This window comes from Typopeltis vanoorti, chromosome 6, assembly GCF_054136105.1.
Source record: "Typopeltis vanoorti isolate ZY-2024b chromosome 6, IOZ_Tvanoo_1.0, whole genome shotgun sequence".
Classification (NCBI taxonomy): Eukaryota; Metazoa; Arthropoda; class Arachnida; order Uropygi; family Thelyphonidae; genus Typopeltis; species Typopeltis vanoorti.
In genome coordinates this window covers 107245016-107272704 of record NC_143554.1, presented here as the reverse complement: position 1 = coordinate 107272704, position 27689 = coordinate 107245016, and the positions used below count along the sequence as shown (strand labels likewise).

Sequence of the window (27689 nt, the reverse complement as noted above, 5' to 3'; positions counted from 1 at the left end):
CAGATTAATTGATAAATAATACCCAATGAAGAAAGTCTCCATTGCTTAAATACTAAAGCAATCCCTCTTATAGCCCTACTTGGCATCTAAAATGCTGATTGTGTAATTAATGTTATATCCAGTGAATAAGTTTGGAAACCAACTTGTACAACTTTAAAACCAGAAGCAAAGTGTACTGTCATCAGCAATGATATGAATAGAATGTACAGAAAAACAACTGTTATACAAAAGAGAGCAAACAAAAGAATTTAACTGCTGAAAATAATTCAAAAGTGAAGTCATCTTACCCTATATAAAATACTCAAAGCCTTTGTGTTATCTATTAAATATTTAGAAATGTCAGAAGCAACTCATTTCTTCAAATCCTTCTAACAGCATTTTCCCAAAGAGTTGGTGATACAAGCAATCTCCATGTGGCAGATATCCATGCTGGTAATCAACAATTAAATGAAAGCATCCTGATAACTTAGTTACAATTCTTTTGATATTCTGGAAAGGATGACAGTAATATATCCAAACACATTTGTCTCTCCATTTCATCAATATCCCGATATGTACCCCCCCCCCCACGCTCAAAGGAGTGTTCAAGCTACTGTGACAGCATTACATGAATAAGTTTACATTATTAATAATCTCCTATCAACAATTTCTTCCAAAGTAATCTGTTACTTGACAGCACTCTAATATTGTTGTATTTAACATTTCATTCTTCTAAGGCACTTAAAGATCTTTTTGCTCAAGTGACCATACCACCTTAAATCAGCCCTGTTCACCCATTCTTGAATGCCATCAATGTCAAGTTCCTTTTTCCAAATGCTTCATTTTTTAATAAGATTAGAACAGATGGCATCATTGATGCCATCTGTTCTAATCTTTCTCAGAACTCATCTGTTTCAGGGAAATCTTATTTTATAGATGATTATGTCTTTTTTTTCTAAATTTGTCTATTTGTATCCTACTTTTGTTGCTCAAGTTCAGAGCAAACCACTTGTCTGAACCTATAACTGATTTTCTATCTAATAGACAACCAATCTTAAAATGTTCAAACAGATTGAGAGTGGTCAGAATTGCAGCTAAGACAACTGCTTCAAAGTAGATATGCAAGCTGTCATGTTTGAAGAAATTAAAAAAAAAATGGCAACTCAAATTTATGTGGAAGTAAATTTAATAGACAAAAATTTTGCTTAAGGATCAAAAGACATCCTCAGTACATTAACAGTGGAACACAAAATAAAATAAAAAGAATTTTAATAGTGCCACTACACCAAGAAGTGAATTATATTAATTCTGCCTTTATGAAAAGTGGTTTTAACGAGTCATCCTTTAGCAAGAAAGCTTTTAAAAGCTTTCTTGATAATAGTCTCTAGATCTCCCTAAGTTCTCTCCTGGATTCCACTTCCATATATTAAAGGAATTTCTAAACATATTGCTAAAGTTCTAAGACCTCTTTATATTGCCATATCCTTTAGTCCTGTCAAGACGATTGCTACTTTCCTTTTCTCACCTAAGGAGAAGTTTTCTTCACTGAGTTTTTCAGAGGTCCTGTGGTTTTGTCCTACTTTGGGCAGTCTGGAAGATCTGAAATCTTGAGGAATATAAACCACATAGCTGACATAATGAACCTGGACAGTCTGGCCTAGTAGAACATGCCATCTCAACAAAACATATGGTTTCTTTTGGAAGAAAAAAACTTATATAAAAGTAGAATCCTTATATGGTGGTTATACAAAGAGCTGCAAGACTATTCTACACTGACCGAATTTAAGCAGATCTGACTGCTTTCTGTTATCCCCTTTATGGGATATATTGCTATATCATTCTTACACACATTCCTGATTATCTCATTATGCTAATTTTTTTTAAATTAGGTTGGCCGAGTGGTTAGCATATCCACTCACCAGCCAAAAGACTGCAGGTTCGAATCCTGTAGTGGGCATGGATGTTTGCGATTGTCTGAAAATACTAGTGGTGGGTAGTAGATGGCGTTGGTGTAGTTGTGGTTTGTTGTAGTTAGTAGATTCAGTGGTGGAGACAGTTGAAGAACAAGTACCCTCCCTTGAGTCTATGGACTCTCTGGAGGTGTCACAAAATAATTATTGACTGACTGCTGCATTACACTACAGGATGCTTTTAAAATTATTTTATTGCACAATGTTCCATTGTTAATGTACCAAGGCTGCTGCTGCAATACTCAGGCAAAAATGTTACATCTATTAAACTTACTTCCACTTTACTATTCTGTGAATGGATGGAAAACAGTATGGGGTAGGGGCTGAAAACTTCTAATAAACACTTAGAACATAGTTGTACCTCAATTCCTTCGTGGCAATTATCAACTTTCCAGCACCCTCATTTTTTTTTTAACCCACAAGAGGATGCAAAATGTAGTACATGTTGGAAAGTGGTTAAGAAGAGCTATTTAAATATATCTTTAACATCTGGAGATAATCCTTGGGAAAACCAATGCAACCTTTTGCTAAAGACAAGCTTGTTCAATGGCTTTCATGCTGGACTATGGATGCTGATTGTCAACAAGCTATAGTTTAACATGCTTAAAGGAAAATGGAAAATTTCAACACCACCCATGGGGAAAGGACATAAGGGAGAAACATCTATGGGAAAGCTGATGATGGTTAACAATTACTAGATCACCCAACTTCTGAATAGCATGCACCTCTCAAGTCTGACCAAATGGATCTGGAACTTAATCTGAAACTTAATTTCACTGAGTGCTCTGTGAAACAGCATTTAAAAAAAATTATGGCTATGAAATAAATAGATACAAAAAGGCTACTTGGAAAGCTTTTAACCAGACTTGCAAACCAAAAGAGATGTCAAAATAAGATCAAACCTTGAACAGTGTTATTCTACCAGCAATGACTATAGCAGCAAGACATGATACAAAATGAAAGGAAAAAGTCTAATAACTTAAAGGACAAAAAATAGAAAGTGTCAGTGATATAAGCAATAAAAACAATGACACACTGAAAATGAAGGGAAAAAAAAAATGTGATAGATTCTATCTACAACAAAAAATTGGGAGACATAGCATGCATGAAAGGCAATAGATGGACTTTGAAAGTGACTTACTCATATCCCAGAAGACACAAAAAGAAAAAACTTGGTAGACCACTTAAGTGATGGGATGATTCTATATTAAAGTTAAGAGGAAAATGGATGAGATTGGCTCAGGATAGAAAGTTGGCATCTTTGTAACCTGCAGTCATGGAGAAACAAAGACTGAGACATGGGTTCACCACAGATGAAAGTTTCATAAAAATTTACTATCTTACACCATGATAATAAATTAAAGGGAGTTTGCAATACACTTTCAAATGATTTGGTGCATATCTGTCAGATTTCTGCCAACCTGGAACTTCAACCTGGCTTGTCACAGCCAAGTAACGTAGCTTCTTTGACACCTGATAAATGCTCTAATAGGACAGTTAATCTATCAGCATAAATATTATGCCATGAACTGTTTGTGTTGTTTTTCAGCTGATTTGTCTTGCCCTGAATGAAATACTGTAACTACAAATTATATCAAGTGCTAGCACTATTATTATAAAAAATTTTGAAATACAGCAAGATATACTTTTATGTGACAGGACCTCTACAGGTCACAATCTATTCAGGAACGCGGTTAAAAAGACAGACTGTCAAAACAATGTCATACAGGAATCTGACTTGTCCTAGTGACAACAGCAAGTCCAAACAGGATATAGATCAGTGTATCTACGAGATCATATTCTTTATAGAAAATACTATTTCGTTTTCAGTAAAAGTTAGTTGATGCTGGTGTAAAAGTGGCGAGATGAGGGGAAAAGTTCTTTTTTTTTTTTTTTTTTTTTTACGAAATATATTCTTAAACAATAAGCACGCATTATTCCATGATTTAGAAGGAATTAGGATAGGATATATCCTCATCCCAAAGCTTTCCTCCGTTCTATTTTTGCATCACTTAACAGCTGAATCAACATATCAGCTAAGTCAAAACTAAACAAATGACTCATTAAAATAGCTATTTTGCAGATGAATAGTATGTCAATTATCAATAAATCGAAGTCTCAATAAGACAGCACGAAATGGTTGACCTACTGCCTAAAGATGACATGAAAAATAAGGCCTAATTATTTTTTCTAATAACAGAGCCTACTTCTTGAGAGGCAACAACACATGCACACGAAACTTGGCATGGCAAGTCCTAACCAAATAAGCACGGTTTGCAAATGCGAACTTCTCCCAATTTTAAAAATGATTACACATATGAATGGCGATAATATCGTCCATACTTCAACTTATAATATACCGAACTGGAAATGTAAACTAGGGCGACATATCTGAATTTGTTTTTATAACATTAAGAGACTGTTTCATCCTAACCTTGTTAATCAAATCCATTGTTATAAGCAGCACAAAAATAAAATATATAACTGCGTTAAACAAAATACAACGGGTAAAATACACAAAGGCATAAATGACAATCCTATAACTAATGAAATGTAAAATTAAACTGACGGAAACAGCAATTTTATAACTGTTAAATAGTATCTACGTCGCAACTCGCAGCTTTCTTTGTCTGACATTTGCCCAACATGTGCGTTTAACTAACCCGCCATCTTTTAAGAATTTCACCATCTTTTATGAAATCAAAATTTTGCCACTATTTATCGCAAAACAATTTCATACTCTTTATAAAAGATTTCAAAAGAAAAATAGTTACTTCACCTACATTTTAGGACTCAAAAATATCTGCCAGTTGTTAAACTCCCTACATGTGCGCTTAGCTATCCCGCCATCTTTGAACAGTTTACTGCCTCGTTTCACGCAGACCGCGTCCTCTTATAAACCGAAGGTGAATGTGCGTTACGGTCAATGCGCAACAGGAGAGGACAGTATGTTAAATGAAACTGAATACAAGAGACATTTATCTGTTCTTTCACATAAAATATGCAACAATTAGAGTAATGAGAAACATTAGTAAGTTTAAAAATAATTAAAATAACACAAACTCTATTACTATCATTTCAAAAATGTATACAGAATATAATTATATTATATTATATGAAAATATAAGCACAATATTACTCAAAAACATTGAAGAAAAGGGATTTAGAAGTTCCAAAATTAAAAAAGAAAGAAAGAAAAGAAAAAAGAATTAAACAAAATGTGATGAAAGTGAAACCATCAAATTCCAATTACTTTTAACACACAAACACAGAAAAAAACTTTATTGTATTTTAATAGGTAAGAAAACAGTATCCTTAAGGTAACCGCTCCCAACAACAATGTTTACTTTATCAAACAGTGTAGCTAAGAATATTATGCTTAGCGTTACCCTTTAAATTCTTAAAAAAACTCCAAAAATTCCTATTTTATTCTCTCATGAATTACTGTTCGTGAGAGAATAGGTGTCGAACATTGGGCCGGAGATTTAGGTACCTATCTTAAATTTACTTTGTATGAAAAATATTTTACTATTAAAGAATACGCGCAAACAAATGCTTAGAAATATTTTGAAAATAAGTTCGAAATCTCGAAGAGTTAATAATAATAGTAATAGCAGCAGCAGCATTTATCATCTTTATCCACTTAAGGCGGGTTGAGGCTACCATGAAGTAATACGTAGCATTAGTAGTAGTAATTATTATTACTACTACTAATGCTAATTATTATTAATAACATCAACGACAATAATAATAAAACTAAAAAAAAAAAAAACACTAATTCTGTAACTTTTCAACTATGCCTAGCACGTTCAGTAGCTTAGTCTTCACATTTTGAACTTAAATTTGGTAGATACGCTCAGTTGGTGAATTTGATAAAACACACACACAAAGTGTGCCCGCTCTATCAAAACAATTTATTTTAAGATAATTTTTCTACCTAAAAATGCGAACTTATAAACAACGACAACGTCAGTATATTTGTATCGCGGTTGCTACCTAATATACTGTAGAAACAATGGGAATTATATGTAGTAGATACAACAGTAGCAGGAAATCATTTGAATTTTTTGGTGAGAACTCAGCAAATGAAGGTGATTATAGAATATTTACAAACTTTTTATAAATTTAAAAAATTTATAAAAATATTTACAAATTTTTTTTATAGTTTTTAAAATATATTTTAAAATATATTAAAATATATAAATAAAATAAAATAATATTTTTTAAAATATTATTTTCCCTTAGTATTAATAAAAAATATTGTATGTGACAACAAACATATATATTGCGATGCAAATGATTATTAAAATAAGTTTTTTGTTCATTGGCACATATACCCCAAAAGTCATATTTTGGTGAAATATGATAAGTTTCAAACAAATATCTTGATGACATGATTATATGTATATCTTTATACAAGATATAAGTATATAAATTGTGAATAAATTTAACAGAACCGGATCTGTGCATGAGGAACAGAAATCGGGAGGCCCACGAGAAAGCAACGAATCTGTTGCCAGCGGCGGCTCGTGGCTTGAAATCGTGGGGGTACTGCAACTTTCGAAATATACATACACACTGTAAGTACAGTGTATACATGTTTGAATAAAATATCAAAATTATGATAAAAATTAAAAAAAATAAACACGAAAAAATATTGTTCTTCTTCTTCCTTTCCAGGCTTATAGGCCAAGTGGCCTGTTCCCGATTCAATTCCATCTTTTTAAGGGTCTTCCTCTGCATCGAGTACCTTTTGGGTGGTAATTTAGAATTTGTTTAGGTATTCTGCTTCTATTCATTATTAGTATGTGTTCTTTCCATTTTTCTCTATAGCAAATCACTGTTTCATTTAGGGAGGTTGTAATTCCAAGTTTTTTTCTGATTTCGCTGCTTTTCATTTTGTCCATTATTGTGATTATTTGGTTATCAGCAAAAAGAAGAGTAGCTAATCTGGTGTTACGGTTTATCTTGAATCCTCCTTCATTAGTTATCTTCCATTCTTTTATGATTTTATCTATGTATATATTAAATAAAACCGGTGAGAGAGGGCAACCCTGACGTACTCCTCGATTTATTGGTTTCTAGCTTGATGTTGGATTATTGTACTTCACAGATATTTTATTATCTTGATATATATTATATAAGACTCTAAAGAGTTGGTTTGATATTTCATATTCTTCTAGGATTTCCCATAGTTTTTCTCTAATAATTTTATCAAATGCTTTGATGTAATCTATAAAAGCTATGTGTGTTTCTATGTTCATTTCTTTGTGTTTTTCAATTAATAATTTTAACGTAAATGCAGAGTCTATGCAAGACCTGCCTTTTCTGAATTCATTTTGCTCTTCTATTAATTTTGGGTCTACTATACGTTTAAGTTTATATGCTAAGATTTTTGCTTATACTTTATAAGAGGTACTAAATAAGCTGATTCCACGATAATTGTTACAATCAGATTTGTGTCCTTTTTTGTAGATGGGAATAACTATTGCTTTGGTCCAATCTTGTGGGCATTTTCCTTCTTTCCAGATCATATTATAAACGTTAAGTAAGCTGAGTGAGAATTCAAATCTTGCATATTTGATAAGTTCCAAGTTTATATTGTCTTCTCCTGGAGCCTTTCCTGTTTTGCTTTGGGTTAATTCTTCTAGAGTGATGTTTTCCAAGTTATCAGAGATGTTTACAAATGGTAGTTTTCTGCTTTTTCTCTAGTTTCATTGCTTAGATCTTTGAGGATTTTATATGCATTAGGTCTTTTGAGCGTACAGTCTCTCTCTAATTTTGTTACAAAATTGTTCCATCTGTTTCTGTTTATTCTCCTGCATGCTGCTTTTGCTATTGCAATTTTTTCTGTTGTATTCGATTTTTGATTCTATTGTTTTTAGGTTGAGCCAGTTTTTATATGCTTTTTTTTTCTTTTCTTCAATAATGCATTTAATTTCATCATCCCAGTCCCTAAGGCCTCTTTTTCTTTTCCACATTTTCTTTGTTCCTAAACTTTCTTTTGCAGCTTTTGTCATTATGGTTTTTAGGTTTGATCATTCTTCTTCTATGTTCTGATTTTGTTTTATACTTGTCATCCAGTTCTTTATTCTTTTTTGGTACAAGTCTTTAATACTACTGTCGTCCAAAAGTCTAACTGTGAAAGATTCAAAATTTCTATTTTCTTTGTGCTTTTTTGTCGTTTTCCATGTTGGTTCCCATTTTATTTTTCCAATTAAAAGGTAATGATCTGATTCTATTTCAGATCCTCTGTATACTCTTGTATCTATTATCATTTCTGATTTTGATATTGCTGATTATGTAATCAATAATGCTTCTTGTGTCTCTTGCTTCCCAGGTGTATCTGTGGATGTCTTTATGTTCGAAGAAGGTGTTCATTATTTTAAGGTTATTGCTTATAGTAAAATCTCTTAATCTATTTCCATTTCTATTACAGTTAAGTCCTCCGATAGGTCCTATGTTTGGTTTATATGGTTTATTGTCAATTCTTGCGTTGAGATCTCCTATTACCAAAATGTGGTCCTTAGGATTGGTCTTATTTAATATGTTCTGCAGTTGGGTGTAGAAGTTTCTGAGTCCTCCTCTTTTCCTTCTTCAGGTGCATAAGTTCCAATTACTGTCATATAGCCTCTCTATTTTAATTCTCATTTCTATTATTCTATCGCTCCAAAAGTTGTAATGGATTATATTGTTTCTAAGAGATTTATGTAGAAAGATCATTATTACACCAGATTTAGCTCTCTCTTCTGCTTTTACCCCACTGTATATAGAGATATAATTTTCAGTTTCGTCTGTTCCTCTCTGCATTTTTTTTTTTTTTAGATTCTGTAATTACTGCTATTTTTACATTTCTTTCTTCTAGTGCTTGGTCCAGTTCTATGATTTTGTGGTGGATATTTCTCACATCCCAGGTGCCTATATTCCAATAGGTGTATTTCTGCTTTTTTGTTTTTTGTTTTAATTTTCTTCTCGAATCCTTATTCCAAGCCGGTTCGTTACCAAAAAAGTCTGTCCGTTTACTATCTTCATGAGTCTTTTTAGTGGGTTAAAATTTTGACTGAGAGGGTTACTGGCCATCAGCAGTCTAGCTTGGTGATGGGGCTGCCATCTTGAGGCCTTCAAGCTTGCCTTAAGTGGTAGGAGAGAATTTTAAAGAGAAGACATAGAGATAATGAAAACGGGAGGGAGATGGAAGAGGGAAATATACAGTCAACAAACATAATACTCTTGTCTCAGATAGCATTGCTTCGGCCATAATTCAAACGAGAGTCACCCATACAATGCGAATCCAAAATGTTGTACTTCCGATGATTCGTCACATACGATTATATGATAACCATGGCTGTCGTGATTGATATAATGTTCCGCCTACTCCTGCTTGTCGTTAACTAGAATCCCACTAATGAGATTCTAACTCCATAGTTAGATTTTTATTTTCTTCCACATACATCCATGCACTGGCTTTGCTTCTGCCCATAGAATTACATGCAAAGTAGGAAAACAAATCAAAATCAATCTTTCGAGTTTTAGTAGAGATAGAAATAGAATGACCCATAGCCCTCGATTACTCTAATAGCATTAGGGTATTGCTTATTATCGATAAAACTATACAGTTTGGCATAATTCAAAATTACGTAAAATATATTCTTCTTGTTTTGTCTCATGAAAAAATATTGTCTATTATCGATAAAATTATACAGTTTAGTATAATTCAAAATTACTTAAAAATAAAATCCATTATCATAACCCCAATAATGTTCTAAAATAAAAACTATAACAAAAAACATATGTTATGTCTTTAATTGTAATGTCCGAATATTTAAAGACACGAAGTAACACGATAAGCACTACGAACACTCTACTATTGAGCAAACTGCATATAAATAACAGTGGAACTGCGCGACGGGCAGTGCCCCATTACGCTAATAGCTCGCATCTCACTATGACGTCATATGCTTGCGCGCGTACCAAATACTAGCAATATGACACTGTGGTAAACACTAAGGCTCTAAAGTCTTAGTAAACACAGTGCTGCTAGCGTCCTTCGCCCTCCTAAGTTTTCCATATCTGATACAAAATAAGAGAATCGTATAGGATTGTTGATGATAAAATTAAATATTGCAAGCAAATATAAATAAATATAAATGCTGCCAAGTCTTCGAAGATGATCACAATATCAATCAGGAATGCATTCTGAGACTGAACATATCCAAAACAGCAATTCACAGAAACTTGAGTACACAATGCTCGTCATGGATAATCCTCCTTAAAATAAGCATCTGTACCAAGTAATAAGCCTTTGGACTGGAAATATTTGGGTTCGAATCTCGTCCCAGACGCAAAGAATAGTGTGTGTGTGAGAGAGAGCTATGGAGGTTCTTAGAAGACAGACAGTTTGATAATTCAGTTGTTATCAATACGTATGTGTTTTTAATGTCATATGTACAATATTTAATTATTAAATATTCATCAAAATCTGTTCGATTATATAAATGAAGAATTACACATACCGGCCACGGAGTTTAGAAACTTTTATTTAATACCGCGTTGGACCTCCATTAACGACTGTCAGTACTGATCTCTTCAATTCCCTACACATAGTTCGGGTGAGATATAGATTGGGAACAGCCTTCATTAAATGCTTTGGTCAATTGCTGCACACAAAAATTGTGTTTGTTCGTAAAAGTTTGTCCGCCTTCTTCGAAGAAGGCGATCTCGTTCCTGACAGGCTGTCTTAGGACCACGTTACGCCTACGATAAGCAATGTGGGCTATTTTTCCACTGAATAAACACCAGGGATATATTACCTTTCGATAAATTAGCCAGCTTTGCTATTTTCGAAATCGTGGCTCCAGCCAGACGGACACATAGAATAAGCCCTTTATCGAACTCCGAAAGATCCTTTGTTTTTACCATCATGATCAACAATGTTGACGATTACCGAACAGCACCATTCTTAAATATGAATAATTACCTAGAACACGTGGTTACACACCTGACCAAGTATTTTGCATATATACGCTGCATAAGCGACGTTTAAGTATCTGCATAAAAGTTTCTAATTCAGTGGCCGGTATGTGTACATTTTTATTACAGTGCTAAAAATATTAACCAAAAGTCCTAAGTAATCATGATTACCTGACTTTATCAAATATTCGTAAAATATTATTATAACCTGTGTCTCCCTTCAAAAAAATTCCCAGATATACACAATACTATTGCTTAAGCAAAGTTTCCAAAATAATTTTTAGCAGCTTTGTGCACTATAGTTAAAGATATGACCTTAAAAAAGCAAACAGTTTTAGAAGAAAATGCTATTTGACAATAATCTGATATCAACCCAAATGTAGATACAAACACTCTTAAAATACACGTGCTGTATATGATATCATTTTGCAATATCATAGTGCCATTATGATACTTTGTGGTTGCATTCCAGTTTCAAATTATCTCAAATCCCATTTTATATATATTTTAATAAATTTTACACATATCTGTATAATATATACTTTCAAATGATACTGTTTTTTTTTTTTTTTTTAATTCTTCAAATGACACGTTTTTCAATATGTAAAAGTGGTCACTTTTCAAATTTGCTTGGATCTTCAGGACCACATAATGGTTATAGATTAACAGACTAAGATAAAAATTAGCTCTGTCCAAGTTTAACGGAACATACTGATTACGAATATTCTCATTATTACCTTGGCACCCCCAGAAAAATTCCAGGAATCATCATGGGAGGATACTCTACAATTCACTCAACTCCACTTCTTCCACTGTATGTATTTTTGTTTGTTGCTGGTTGCCTCATTTTCAGGTGAGAAAAAAATCAGGATTGAAATTTTATTATTAGTAGTAGTACGAGTAGTATCACACGACATCTCCAAAGACTTAACGAAGAGGACACTCCACTGAACGCAACTCACTTTCCACTACTTAATCCTCCCTCTGCACACAATTGGCACTATCAATTACCTATATACAATGCCATCTAAAGCTCAGGATATATATATATATATATATATATTTTTTTTTTTCCCTACAAACTGTAGAAGGGAGATTATGTAGTGGAGACTGTACCACGAAGTGTTCTGGTCGGGATGCATGTTTTGGTGAATGAAAAACTACTACCACCTTTCGATTCACTCATTATCAATTGAAAAGCTCATATAAAGGTGTTCAAGTCCTGAAAAGGTTTGAACTCGGATCTTTACAATCAAAGAGAAACATCCATACCGACTAAGCTACGGTCGTGATAATAAGGTAAACAACATCCCATGCCCGGTATTAAAAAAAAAAAACTGGAAATTTACACTTTAGCCAGCTTTAAATGAATTCATGTGTTTTACTTCGTAAATAAGAGGAAGCCTTCCTGGCACAACAGTTTTCACATTCCACCTGCCTGAAAACATCTAACTTTAAATACCGTTTGATTGAACAATTATGTAGTCCTTTTCGGTTAAGGAAAAGTAGCCCCAATTTTACTCCCCCATCTCCGGCAGCCATGATTTTTTGTGCTGAGTTAAACAATCCAGTCTTACATATTGTACAGCAGCATGAAGATAATGTTTAATTATGTTGCTTACGTGGATTACTCAGGTGGTTCACCAATAATCGGAATTATAAATTATGAAATCAATAGCTTAACTTCGGCATCACGCACTCCCACCGAAGATGAACGAGTTTTGGTACCAAAGATTGGTAACCCTTCATCATAGAATTTTATTAACATCATTTAAATTTCTAAGCGAAGTTTTGCTTTTCATGATTCTATTCATGCATTAATACTCAAACAGTAATTTATTCACAAGTTTACTTAATTTTGTCCAGTTTAACCAAAAGGGATGTATGTTCTTTTGTATTATATATCCATACTTTTACTGATGATATTGATATCTACCCATTTGATAAAATTCTACAGTGCACAAACATCTCAAGATCATCTAGAATCCATACCTTAAACACATATCTTCAGACCCTTCTTCAATGGGATGAGGATAATCTAATCACCTGAAATGATACGAAAATAGTATTAACTTCTTTCTTGCAAATGAATTTCCATACCTCTGATAATATCCAAATCACTAAAGGTCAGCTTATTCTTCTTGGTCCGACAGTTATCTCTAGCCTATCACAAACACATCACATTAATAGCTTCCTTAGACCGTAAAATTTGACATGCTTTTCCGTTGAAAATATTGGTTTTCAGAATTCAGCCACCAATTCTGTACAAATTCCAAAATTCTCAACCTTGGAATACTGTTCTCAAATTTCAGACAAATCTTATCTTATCTTGTTTAGACCAAAATTGCAAGGTTTCAAGAGTTTTTTCTCAAGTAGCAAAATCTGTGCCTTCTATGGGTGCTCTTACACTTTCGCTGAAGTGGCATTTGTTGGGCTACCATTGTTCTTTTTATAACAGACTTCTGGAAAATATAGAATGATGAATTTTATAGTTCAACTGCCTACAAATCTGTTTTTCTCTCTTCCACTTTCATTTCATCTTCTTTATTCACTAGAATAGCCCTCCTCACTGTGCGGTACCAACGACTACGTCCTACCATTCATGAAGATATACAGTCTTTCTCCCTTAAACACCCACGCACAAACGACACTATTGTGCTATAGTTTCTTCAATCTCTTTGTGGAATTGATATAAAACAAATGTACAGCAAAATATGATGGTTCATCGAATATGTGTGTATAGAGAAATCTTATGTTATTTAGACCAAAATTGCAAGCTTTCAAGAATTTTTTCTCAGATAGCAAAACCCGTGCATTTTGCTATATATATAATCTGAATATATTCAATTTCTATTGAAACTAAACTACAGTAAATCAGCAACTCTAAATATAACCAACCAGCTGGGCTTTGGAAATGATAAAACCGGCCCTGTTTGAAAAACAGGGCCGGTTTTATCATTACGCGAACCTAGGCAATCGCCTAGGGGTGCTAAGACTTCGGGGGACGCCAGATTTTGCTACATCATATATATATATATATATATATATTGGTTTTGATTAATAAATGTATTGGTTTTGATTAATACATTTTTTTAATGTTCATAATGATATTATTTTTATAAATATCCACATGTGTAGGTGTACGTGTGCTTGTGTGAGTATGACAAAATATATAGAGAGCGAGACAATGTATAGGGGCGCCTAAAGTTTCTTTGCCTAGGAGCATCAGATACTTTCGGATCGGCCCTGATTGAAAACCATAATGAATCGAATAATAAATTTAATAAAATGGCTAGGATTCAAATGGAACCACATGATGCATGTTTTCCTAATGGAAAAATACGAAGTGGAATAAAAAAGTTCGATCCTTTGGATTATATTAGGATTAGGAATTTTACCAATTTAAAGAACTTGATTCCCACTTCTCAAAATAAAGTAACAAATATTCTGATTCAATGAACACATGTCGTGTGGTGTTTCTGGCTTTGCAAAGAAACAACAGAAAACTACAGTAAACGGAACATTTCATTATAAGATAAGATCAATGGAAAGGATAATTGGCTGGCGATGGAAGCAGGAAAGTGGCTGACTGCCAAGTAGTATCAAACGGGCATGTGGAAGAGCAGCGTCTGAAAGGATATTGGATAGCGAAATGCCGAATGATTCTGTTTTTGGACAACTGCTGTTTGTTTCGCGTATTACTGATACTGTTTGAAGGGTTTGAAAAAAATATATGTAATTCTTTCTTAATGAAAGTTAAGGAGAGTATTTTAAAATGACTTGATTAAACTAGTATTGTGGAAAGTGAAAATGGATGTCGGTTCAATTTTATAAAATGCTTTACACTTTGTTGTTTGTTGTGTATAACAACGCTTAGGCAGCATCATAAAGCAAGAGTGTCCATTTTGTTTTCCAGTGGGATTGCGTTTTACAGGAATTATTGTTGTGGTTATTGCTATATGGAACTATGGCTGATGCATTTTGTTTCGTTTGATGAAAAACTCGATTGTCCGGAAGAAAAAAAAAAAAACTCTTCCATCCATCCCCATATGAGATTAGCTAATTCATCTTAATTAAAAAAAAAAAATATATATATACATATAAAGATTCTATACGTACTAGACAGGATTCGAACTGGGTTTTATCATGCAAAGGACATCCCCAATGTCGACTAAGATCGTTTTGCAAGGGAAAATAAAATAAAGCGTTAAGGAAAAACGCCAACCTTCGTATGATATTAGAATTTCTCGTAAAAATTTTGCTTAATCCTAAACAGGATGATTTGAATCCATTCTTTCCAGTAGCAGTGTCAATGATGTCATTCTGCAGAACGACATCATTGATTGATATCAATGATTGAACGACATCAATAGTCTAGACAAGTTTTGATCACAACCTTGTACAATGACAACATTTACGTTAACATCACTTGTTAGTAACTCTGTCTTTATGCAACAGTGTTTACGTTATTATAATCTCACCTTCTCGACATGTTCCTCAAACCTACCTCCGTGGCATAGTCAAAATAATAACGTTTCCTTTTGAGGTAGTCGTTTTCAGACGGGTGATAGACACTGTACTTGCTTAGTGGCTTTAGCTGCTTCAAATAAACGAACCTAAATGTCATCGACTGTTTGTCCATTATGCCTGCTAATATATTCATTTTACGCTGAGATCGAAGCGTTAGAATAACATATTAGCAGCATAATGGACAAACAGTCGAAAGCATTTAGGTTCGTTTATTTGAGGCAGCTAAAGCCACTAAGCAAGTACAGTGTCTATCACTCGTCTGAAAACGACTACCTCAAAAGGAAACGTTATTATTGTGACTATGCCACGGAGGTAGGTTTGAGGAACATGTCGAGAAGGTGAGATTATAACAACATAAATACTGTTGCATAAAGACAGAGTTACTAACAAGTGATGTTAACGTAAATTTTGTCATTGTACAAGGTTGTGATCAAAACTTATCTAGACTATTGCATAAATTTTTCTACTTGGATTGAAAGATCGGATGCAGTGGAGGATTTAGGCTATGGATTGCAGAGTCTGGACATTAGGATGAAAATGGATGGGATATGATAGTAATATAAAAATTAGTGAGAAGTCATATACGATAAAGCGCTGACACTTCCAAAATAAATTCAAGGAGGTAAATCATAACAGAGCCTCCGTCGGAAAGACTTGGGTTCGACTCCAATGACGTCAGGAACCTTTATCTGGTCTCTTTCGACGAAAGGTGAGTTAGCTGGTCTCATACGGAGGTAGGGGATTTTTCACTCGGAAGCTCGGGTTTGTTTGTTCCCCAGAACAAGCAAATTGGCCCCCTTGAACACGCATCTACAGACATACGACACACCAGGAAGCATAAGGCTAATAACCTTATCCCCGAGTACGGTTGTGTGTTAAAAGAATACATATCCCGACACCGTAATAAGTAGAAGAGGGGAGGATTAAGAAAGAAAGAAAGAAATTATAACAACAAAACTCTTTCTGTGTAAATACCTCTGTGTGAAACAAGTTTATTTAGTTATTTTTCCTCAGACGATTAGAAAGAGATTTTTAACTAGTGTAGCAATTTTTTTATAAGTAGTCAGTGAAGCAATTGCTTCACTACCTATTTGGGTAGAAAATTCAAATAATGCGACAAAGAAACTTAATTCTCATACACTCATTTGTTTCGTGCAACAGTTATAAAAATTAGCAACTTAACGAAACCAGTGAGGTGAAAATATTAAGAAAAATTGATGATTTAACAACATTAGACAAAAACAGGAACTCACAAATCAGAGAAATTGGTAAAATTCAGCCAATCAATGACTGAATCCAAAAACGGAAATAAGAATGGAAAAATCATCTAGAATGCAGGATAAGAGATAGGTGGAGAAACAAAAGAACTGGACACCAAAGAAACAAGAAACAGAGGAAGAGAAGATGGGAGGGATGATCTTGAAAACAGCGACAAAGAAGACGATGGTGATGACATTTTATAAATAAACATAAAAAAAATCCACTAAAAAGAATAACGATTATGAGCAAATGGTCATTGTGACAAATTATGCTAACCACAGATACCAAGCGAAAAGTCACCATCATTCCATTTTCTCGCAATATGGAATTTTACTCACAAGCACTGTTTCTTTGCCATAGTTTTGAGGTGGTCTGTTCCTTGGTAGTGGTTCACGTCTTTCCACAAACCGTTCGTTCTGCTTTCTGAGGGTACAGTTATAAGTACCATTCACATAGGCGCCTTCTGATAAAATTATAAGCAACCACAACGACAGCATCGAGGTGCTCCTTTCCCGCCTGAGCTTCATGTAAAATCAAAGTCTGATTTGATGGACACACACGGACACGCACATTGACAGACGTAGCAAACTATGGGATAGAGATAATCGTTTTCATTATCAAATTTATTTTTATGAACAAGACAAGTTTAAAAGGCCATTCATCCTAATATTTAAAAGACGAAAGATGGCATAATTTATGGCAAGAAAGAATAAAATTATTACCCTAGGAAAAATAACACGAAAAATATTGACCAAGAAGAAATTAAATAACCTATGAATATTTATCACAAAATTAATATTCAATTGCGCATTTTAATTTATAGCACTATACTTCTAATGTTTAATTCAAACCAGTATCTGTTATATCACGATATCGAAACTAAATTTTAAAAGGTTTTAATAAATTTATGAGACTCTCTATTCATAAAAATAAGTATATTCAAAGTACTTTGTGTAGTTTCTAACCTTTAAACGAAATCTAAAGAACGAAAACTGACTTACTGAAAGATCCAGAACTGTATTCACATCTGGAAATTATACTGTGAAATGTATATTTCTTTTGAGATCTACAGATAATCCATTTATAGTCTGTAAAAATAAATAAAATAAATATATAAATAATGTCAGATGTTACATCTGCATTATTTCACTTACAGATGTTGCATCTGTAAGTGAAAAAATAAAAGTATGTTTTGGCATGGTAATATTTGAAGTGGAGGTTGTTCAGCAATGTATAACGAGTTTGTTCATTTTAAAAACATCCAATTATCCTTATATTTTTTTATAATTGTCGATCATTTTGTACAGTCGCAAAAAAAAGTTTTAATCACAGAAATAAAACAGTAGATAGTATTTAATCTTGAGTTGACTGCAGATTTTAAACAGCCGTACAAAAATTAAGATTGGTGGAACTTCAGATACTAACCAGTTTTCTCACATATGAACAACGACAAAAAGAAAGTAAAAAGAGAAAACAAACATTATTTTTCTCAGGAGTCCTCATGAAATTCGTATAATAAATTGAGTGTGCATATGTAATATGTACCAGGTGCAATATAATAAATTCGGTTTATTATTATTTTTCTCTATTCTATGTTGTTACCTTGCGACTTAAAATGGCAGAAGTCAATGCAGAATTCGATGTGTCGAAATTAAGTATAATCTGATTTTTTTTCTTCCAATCGTGATAATATAAATAATTTTTCTTCCCTTCAACTTATCGAAAAGAACAACGTTGCATCACGACGAATGTCGAAGAGTTCAGAAAAGACCACGATTTGTTGAAAAGAAAAAGCAGAGTAAGCGGGACACTGTCGTATTAGAAAATCGAATGTCCGGTGAGCTAGTTCTCGAGCGTTTTCGCCAGTTTTCGAATATTCATCTCTAAGTAGATACCTCAAAACATCTGATAGAAATGTTCACACTTTGACTTCTAACGAATTTATTTTGTCTTATTCAGATACTGAGATCATAGACTCCTCAACTCTTCTTTTGTTAGTTAGCACTATTAAAGCAGTCCTAACCAATAAAAGAAACTGCAGATCTCCTCGAAGCTTTCCTAAAAATCCTGGCACACATCGAGTCAACCCCCCCCGCCCCCCCATTTGTTTGTCACTCAGGAGACAAGGCATGATATTTTTTATATCCATCGCATGTTCAGATCTTGTATCAAGATGCTTTGAATGAGATTTCCAAATGTTTAGCTAACTTGCTGATGGTGATTTCTTTAGGGACAAGTTTCTTGGTCTGCATCACGTTATCATCCTGTTTTATTTCTAGTCAACAGACGCAGCCAATATTCAGCGTCATCAATAGATGAACCTCTCTTTTGAATTTGGAAAACAAAAGCGATCAAATGTTTGAGTTCTGTCAAATGGAGACACAGGAACTGTTTCTTCTCAGACGACAAGTCTCATTATCCCGACGGTCTCCCCTCCCCATTTTAGGAAGAACTTGATTCTAGTCCACAGTTCATTCGAAGTACTTCTTGAAACAACCGTCATCTGCTGTATCCAGCAAGCGAACGGTTGTTTCATGGACTATATATGTCCCATACGTGGGATTCAGATCCGGGCTTTGGGGTGGCCAGGGAAGATGATGAAAGTCGCTATCAGGTTCGTTGAACAACTGCTGAACAATTCTTGCGCGATGGACAGTAGCATAACGAACCTGATAGCGACTTTCACCATCTTCCTGGCCACCACAAAGCCCGGATCTGAACCCCCACTGAACTCCATGTATGGAACATATTAAAAAAAAAAAAAAACCAGATCCGGGAGCAAAGTCCTTTTCCATCAAATCTGAACTAGTTAGAGGACTGTCTGATGAAAGCCTGGTGTGTTGTAGAAGAAGATGCAATCTAACACCTCGTGAAACCTATGCTAAGCCGCATATGTGTAGTAATAAAAGTTTCTAATTCAGTGCGTGGCATTGAAACCTCCTTTAATCACGAGCTTCAACGAAAAATAAGGTAAAGAAATAGAGAACATATATCTACCATAGATTATATAATAACCAACAGAATAGTAGTCAGGAAATATTGAACATTAGAGTGCTAACATTTGCTGGCACTGGAAGTGATCGTGGACTATTGAGGAAAAAAAAGTTCGACTGCAAAAAAATATAAATAAAGTGAAAAAGCAAAATAAATAAATAAAAGGAAATAAATTTAAGGTGAGACTATTACAAGAAGACAGTGTAAGAACACTCAACTAAAAAAAAGTAATTAAAAATGTTATCATTAACGAGGAAGATATGAACAAGTAAAACGATTATGTGAGACAAGAATCGCGATATATATTTTAAAAAGATGTACAAAATTATCAAATCATAGAAAAAAAAACAATAGAGCGTTACAAGTCAATATTTATGAGTTCCATTGACTTAGGTGTCCTTGAAATATTAACATCAAGAAATATACCATTGTAAATTATCGAAACGATCATATATATATATATATATATATGATATATATATATATGATATATATATATATATGATATATATATATATATGATATATATATATATGATATATATATATATATGATATATATATATATATGATATATATATATCATATATATATATATATGATATATATATATATATCATATATATATATATATCTGTTCTAATGGTACTGTTCTAATGGTCGACAATGAGTTTGATTGTAGTAATCCTGCAACGATAAAATTGTTATCTCATGAAAACAAACACATTGTTGGACGTTTCAAAACAATGAAGACGTGACATAAAAACGCGACAAATTTCGTTTCAAATTTCGGCTTATCTTTAAGCCATCGGCTTCAGCTTAACAAATTAGCCGATAAATTGTTGTCTCATGAAGGCAAACACATTTCAAAACGTGACATAAAAATGTTTCAAATTTCGGCTTATCTTTATATATATATTAGGTAAAAAATGAATGTGTAATAAGATATCACGAGAAATATGCAGAATGACAAGGCGATTCTTTAAGTGTATTTAATTATTTAGCATAATTACGGATGAAATAATAACAAAATTAAAGTAGAAATAAAAAAACAGAAATTAAATGAAATAAAAACATTTAAAAAATTAATTTAAAATTTGCTTGAATATGGAGGTATTTTAGAAAATGAAAATAATCTCCAAAAGCATATATCTAAATTCCAATGGATATGCAATAGTTTTAACATAGAAATATCAACAGAGAAATAAAATAATAAGAAATAAGATGTAAATTGGAACAAGATCTCTGATTATGTCGGTACTGTATTTAGTGGTACCCCAAAATTACTTGTCTTTCTTGCATTTGCAGTATGGTGTCTGTTGGGGAAAGGGATATTAATCACAGAGAGACGTTTTCATTCGTCTTCTCAAAGAAAAGGGATAGTGTGCAGAACTGTGTTTATTCCTGCGAATCAAAATAATTCCTTTTTTATTTTATGGCAAGCACACTCGTGGCATTAAATAAAACATATTAAGCTGAAGAAGAACAGATACTACACTTCACGGCATTTTGGCTAAGATAAGAATGTAGTACCGTTACTTTTCAGCTTCATTAATCTTACTTGATTAAGATTATTAATCTTAATCTTATACGGGCCACAGGAAATTAAATTGATTTTTGGAATGCGACGAAGAACATGGGGTTTGTTCATCTGTGCAGTAGGTTGCCTAGTATTGTACAACCTTAGCCCATTGGGGTATTTCCTCTCAGCCTTACACACACACACACACACACACACACACACACACACACACACACACACACACACACACACACACACACACACACACACACACACACACACACATTGTTATGTAGGACCTCCTTTCTCTACGATGACTGCAGCAATCATATGGGGCATACTTTCCACAAGCGTACAATAGCGAACAATGGGAATTTTGGACCATTCTTCATGTAGGCATGTAATGAGGTCCTGCACTGTTGTGGGACGGACGTCCCTTGACCTCACCCGATGCTCCAGTTCATCCCACAGATATTCAATAGGGTTGAGATCAGGTGTGGTGACGTTCATGTCCACAAACCATGCAGTTATAGCAGCATCTTTATGACAAGGTGCATTGTCTTGCTGAAAGAGACAATGGTCAATTCCGTAGAAATGTCACAAAGTAGGAAACATTGCATTGTCAAAAATGTTCAGATATCTGTCGGAGTTCAGTGTTCGTGGCATCACAAACATAGGTCAGAGGCCAAACCGGGAAAAACAGAACTATACCATCACACCGCCATCTCCGAATTTTATAGTTGGGGTTACGCACTCTGGTAAGAGACGCTCATCGGGCATGCACCACACCCATATCCATTCAACTGCTCGTTAGAGGGTATAGAGTGATTCATTGTTCACTAGCAATGTTTTCCTAGCTTCCACGTCCCCATGTACATGTTCTCTGCACCAGAAGAAGACGCTACTTCATGTTGGTTCGGATAATGCGGGACTTCATATTGCCGTCTTTCATGTAAGCATCGGTTTTGAATGTTTTTGTGCGGCTTTATGTTGATACCCGGAACTCGGCATTCAACGTGTCGGCAGACGAATGGGGGATTTTTACATATTATCCTTTGTAGTATCATACGGTTGCGTTCAGTGAGTGGGTCGTCCACTGCGGCTTGCACTTGCCTCCTCGCGCTTCCATCTCAGTATGGGATTCACTCATTGTTCACCTAAGATGGTCCAATTTGTGATCAATTTGCCGAACAGATACGCCTGCAACATGGCATCCTATCACAACGCTTCTTTCGGCCTCCATCAGTTCCCTATCAGCAGCCATTTCATCCGGACACAGTTGAACTGACTTAGGAACATCATATTACTCCATTTTATATCGGATACAAATAGGTGACTGGTTATATGGCACGATGCCTTTTGCCTTTGGGGGTGTCCATTGACTTCTTTCCAAGTAGCGTGTGTGTGTGTGTGTGTGTGTGTGTGTGTGTGTGTGTGTGTGTGTGTGTGTGTGTGTGTGTGTGTGTGTGTGTGTGTGTGTGTGTGTACGTAAAAAGAAGAAAATATTATTATATCTTATATTTGTTACTGTTTCTAATGTGATACCAGTAATGATGACAGTGTTAGCGATAAGAAATTGCTGAACTGGAACATCGAGTCATATTTTCTGCTTGTTTTCTTTAAGTGATAAAAAATATGACTGAATAATAAGCGACAGAAAAGGGAAATTGGAGAAATTAGTATAAAGGAGGAAAAAGTTCAATTAGTTACTTCCTAATAACGCCTGCAACAATGAAATATCTAACAAATGACCAGAGATTCTAAACCAAACAGAGGATTCAGTCCAGAAATTACAACTATAGTACTCTAACCGACGAGAGGTACTTAGTACGTCATTAAGAATATAATAAAAAAATTTCTGGACTTGACCGCAATGAGGCAAGTGTCTGCTAAATACGTGTTTTCCAGTTGGCTTGTCTGTTTGCATGGGGGAGGGGGGGAATCTGAGCTGAGGGAAGAAAATCCTTGCTACATTCGAACTCCGCATTCAAAGTCAAAGCCAACTAGTAGGGGGGGGGATAGAAAGTAAAAGAGAATCAGAACAAGATTTGGGACGTGTATATTACAAAATTCTATTAAGAGGAAAGGCGGCAAGACGGGGACTGGGAAAGTGGGGTCACTAAAGTAGGTCATAAGCGACAAGGTTTCTCAGGGCTTCGGAAACCAGAAGCTGAATGTTCATTTAATGCTATTTCAAGATTTGTTTAATATCTTAAGTGGGCCACGACCGATTAATGTTTAAACACATTGGCAGTAGGGCCACCATTAGCAGGACGATTAAACTTGATCCCATATTTGATTTGAAGTACCTATCATAAAACGATTGTAATACTTTAAATATATTTGTATTTTTTTATGAATGTGTATTTTATTGTTAATCAGGTGTATTTTATTTTAGTTGTGTATTAATATGAATCTTATTATTATTATTTTTTAAAATACTGTTGAAATATCACTTTTATATTCTAGTTGAATGTAAATAAACCTTCTAAAGCATTCCAAACGCAACACTCCTTTAGCCCTAAGATTATGGAAATCCGTTGACAACCACTCTTCTAGTTTCGTCATCGCCACAGACAAGCACAGCCAGTAGACAGACCAAAATGACGGGAGAATATGAAAACAATGACTGCCATCTAGTATTATTCATCCTAACTACACTTATTGCATGTACTCGTGAGAGGTCTACATAAGTTGCGGAGTGAAAAACTCCTATTTCGGGATGAAAATCCCCTTAGAAAACTTCACTTCATATTTATGAGTTACAAATAATTCGGCGAATATCATCGAACTGACTGTTATTGTTCCGATTACAAAAATTACACGTATTTGCATATGTGTAATTTTTACAAAAATTACACATATTAGATTGCAGATATTTGCATTATAGAATTAAAAAAAAAATGTTAAGTATGTCCTCTCCCTCTTATTCCTCTTCTCCTCTCCGTGTTAGTAATGGAAATTTTTTTTTTTTTTTTCTAACAGTCCCTATGCATGCATGCATCAACTTCTGACAGTAGTGTACGTGACTAAATCATAATATTGTCTAGAAAGGCATTGTTTATGTTTGTTATGAATATAAATATACATTTTATTACATGTTTTTATGAAATAAATATTCGGTATGGAGACAATTTGTGCCCGGACTGAAACTGTTAAGGATTAGTTCGTCAAACTCTGGAAATTTTAGGTACAGGTGCGAACGAACCAATGTGAATTTTCTGAATCCCATCACAGGATGAGGAAAAGGATCGATGGATTAGATGATGGGGCAAGAATATTATTATTTTTTTATTACAGGGAAGTTCGTACGTTAGAAAATTCCATTAATGGCAAAAGGGGAGGGTGGAAGTTTGTGTGTAAAGGGAAGAAATTAAGGATGCGACGTTTAAATTATGAAGTTCTATAATGAAGAGAAACACAAGAATTTAGGACTGGAATTTAGTTATTCACAGGCAACCAAAGCCATGAGGCGAATTATTATGTCTAGTTCGCGCGCGCGCGCGTGTGTTCTCCAGTCCGGTTGTCTATTTCGTGGAAGAAAAACTCCAAATTTCTGGACGGCCTCATAATGAGATCAAACTAAACTCAGTGGAAAAGCTTCATAAGTATTTCTTTTGATTTGAAATCAGATGTAACATGTCAGGAATTCCTCGGTAGGAAACTATATCTCGAAAGAAGGTAGTTGACTGGATAGGTCTAATAATATTAAGATAACTAACGATCTTTCATCCGCGGTTAGCCTAGTGGCTATGCGCTTCGCAACCATATTCTTGGGGAATGAGTGTCCTAGGTTCGATTCCCGTCGACGACGTGAGGAGCTTAAGGATCTTCCTCAGCCATAGCAAGTTAGCCGGTCTTGGGCGTGGACAGCAGGGTTTTTCCCCCCAGTTTATCTGGTGTTTTTCATCCCGCAAACAGGTCCCGTGAACACATAGGCTACAGTCATAGGATATAGTACGACAAGGAAGGCAACGGGAAACCACCTTGCTCATAATTTCCCTAGTATGGGTAGCATATAGCTACCCCCCCCCCCCCCACACACACACACACCACCAGCCGTATGGCTGAGGGAATAGAATAGAACGATCATTCTATGAAAAGATATGTCTGAATGTTGGGCGCTACCATTTGAGGAGATATCAGCTTTTTAATAGCAAGAAAATAAAAGCAACCTATCTACAAAAAGAATAAGTATCTTTTGAACCTGATGGGCTAAATATGTAAATTGTAAGGAAAGTATTTCACTTTAATTAATAAAAGTTACTGACCAGAAGGTAGGAGGCCAGTAAGTGTCTATCGTCTCTCAAATGCTTTTCCCTCCTCTTTCTTCATCGTGATGTGATCAATTTCTCTTATAATGCGCTCATCACTTGAAAGTGCAGATCGCGTGGTTGCGTACGAGTGAGAAGTATAGCGGATCGCTTATGAAATAAAGAATTCGTTACGTATAATGAAACATCAGTGAAGTTTCATTATACGACCAAAGTCGGGACATTATTGACTTATTTCACTTTTGTCCTTGTTCTCGTTTGTCATAAAGGCACCCGTTGATGAAATATACAGCATATAAAAAAGTTGTCTAGACAAATCCGGTTTTACAGCAAAAAGGCAGCACAGATTCAGAGCATACCACTCAGCCAAGGATATTCTAAAAGACGTTACTGGCTCTGTTGAATGTGTATTAATAAAAGTCATTGAAACTACCGCGATTTTATAAAATATTATCATGTGGATTCATCACCGTATTTAGGAGCCAGAAAGTAGAATAAACAAGTATTGGTCAAGTGACTGAAATATAGTACTGAGGATATTATTATTATCATCATCATCATCCTTGATTTTTTAAAAACGTATTAATTCATTTGAACGTCAACCACGGCTCTTATCATTCCATGAAAAGATTATGCTTAATAAGATCACCAGATCAACTACCAGGATGAACACTACGAAAAGGAATTTAACCTTCAAGAAGCATAAATTAGTAATACAATTTTGGAAATCAGTAGGGAGCCAGACTTCACCCTTCGCCACAAATAATGAAGCATCGCTTCAAATAATAAGCTATAAAGTTCGTTGCTTTCGATACACATGAGGCTCAGGATCGATAGGATTTTTTTTCCGGTGAATCTTTCGATCATCCTATCATTAATGTTTACGAATGTTTCACTCATTAACGTTCGATGATTGTCAAAGAAACTGCAGCGCACCAACTTACCTGATCTTGACAATTATATATATTAAGTGTCATAATGCATCTGATTCTGTAAGTCTAAATACTATCTTGCTATTTAAACTAGAAGTTAAACTAAAAAATCTGGTTGACTGTATCATGGATATACTGGAGTTCCTTTTTGTTTCTCATTAAATATTCAATCTGGAGATTTGGTTTCGCTTATTTCTTAGCTTTAAAAGTTATTTTAAAAACTCTCCTGATCTTTCTCTGACTAATTTTTGTCGCCAGTGGAAATAACTAAATCTAGTCCGTTAAAGTCAACGATTGACAGACAAACAAACAAAGATGACGACCGTTTTTTTTTTTTTTTTTAGATATAGGATTAATCAGTTCTTTGGCTAAATTCCTCGCTAGAGGATCCATCATTAGAATAATCAAAATGCTTTATCATACAATCAGTGAAATGTGCCGACTTTTCGATCTTGATCAAACGATGCAAGTAAATGGGCACTACATCAGGGAATATTAGTTGGCTGAAGCATGCAAGCAAGTTTTTTTCTTCTACCAGTGTTATTCAACCACATTACCTCTATAAAGAAAAGCAAAATCATCCATAGAAACCAAAATGGCTCACATTGAATTAAAATTTTAACACACACACACACACACACACACACACACACACACACACACACACACACACACACACACACACACACACACACACACACACACACACACACACACACACACACACACACACACAGTAGGTGATAAGTAAATGATATACTGAGTCAAAAATCTTTTGTTAACCAACTGTAAATAATAAAATATAAAATGAAATTATTTTATTTGAATACTCTTTTCATTCATAGAGTAGAAAGCCAAGAATACGCTTCATCAGCAAGAATGAAATATTACAACAATTATTATCACATGTTTGAGAATGATACAAAAGTAAAAAATATTATGTAAATGACGTGGGTTTATAATTAAGTAATAACTTTGAAATAAGTGAATAGCACTGCAAAATAAAAAACAAACAAACAAACAAACAAAAAAGAGGAAATTGACAAGCCAGTTGATTATTTCTGGTTAACAAACAGCACTCTATTTCCATAGATCAATACAATGTATGAACAGGTGGGATAAGAACAGGGAAGAAAATGAGTGGTTTTGCATCCAACTGTGGAACAGTAGACAACGTTTATGAATATTAATGAAACCTACTTTTTTAAAGAAAAGAACAAAGTAGGCAGCAATCGAAACTGATTATACCTTTTGTTTAG

At 34.4% G+C, this 27689-nt stretch overlaps 1 pseudogene across 2 annotated transcripts in view; it reads right to left on the bottom strand.

Annotated features, from left to right (window-relative positions):
- LOC150105779 (protein brain tumor pseudogene) overlaps nucleotides 1-27689 on the bottom strand; it is a 76866-nt pseudogene that overhangs the window by 25507 nt on the left and 23670 nt on the right. The window contains exon 2 of one of the 2 annotated variants that reach the window (XR_016548402.1): nucleotides 17711-17797. The product of XR_016548402.1 is annotated as a protein brain tumor pseudogene, transcript variant X2 (transcript). Of the gene's footprint in view, nucleotides 1-4732; nucleotides 4799-17710; nucleotides 17798-27689 lie in introns of those variants that run through there. The other variant, XR_016548401.1, reaches the window with a different exon arrangement.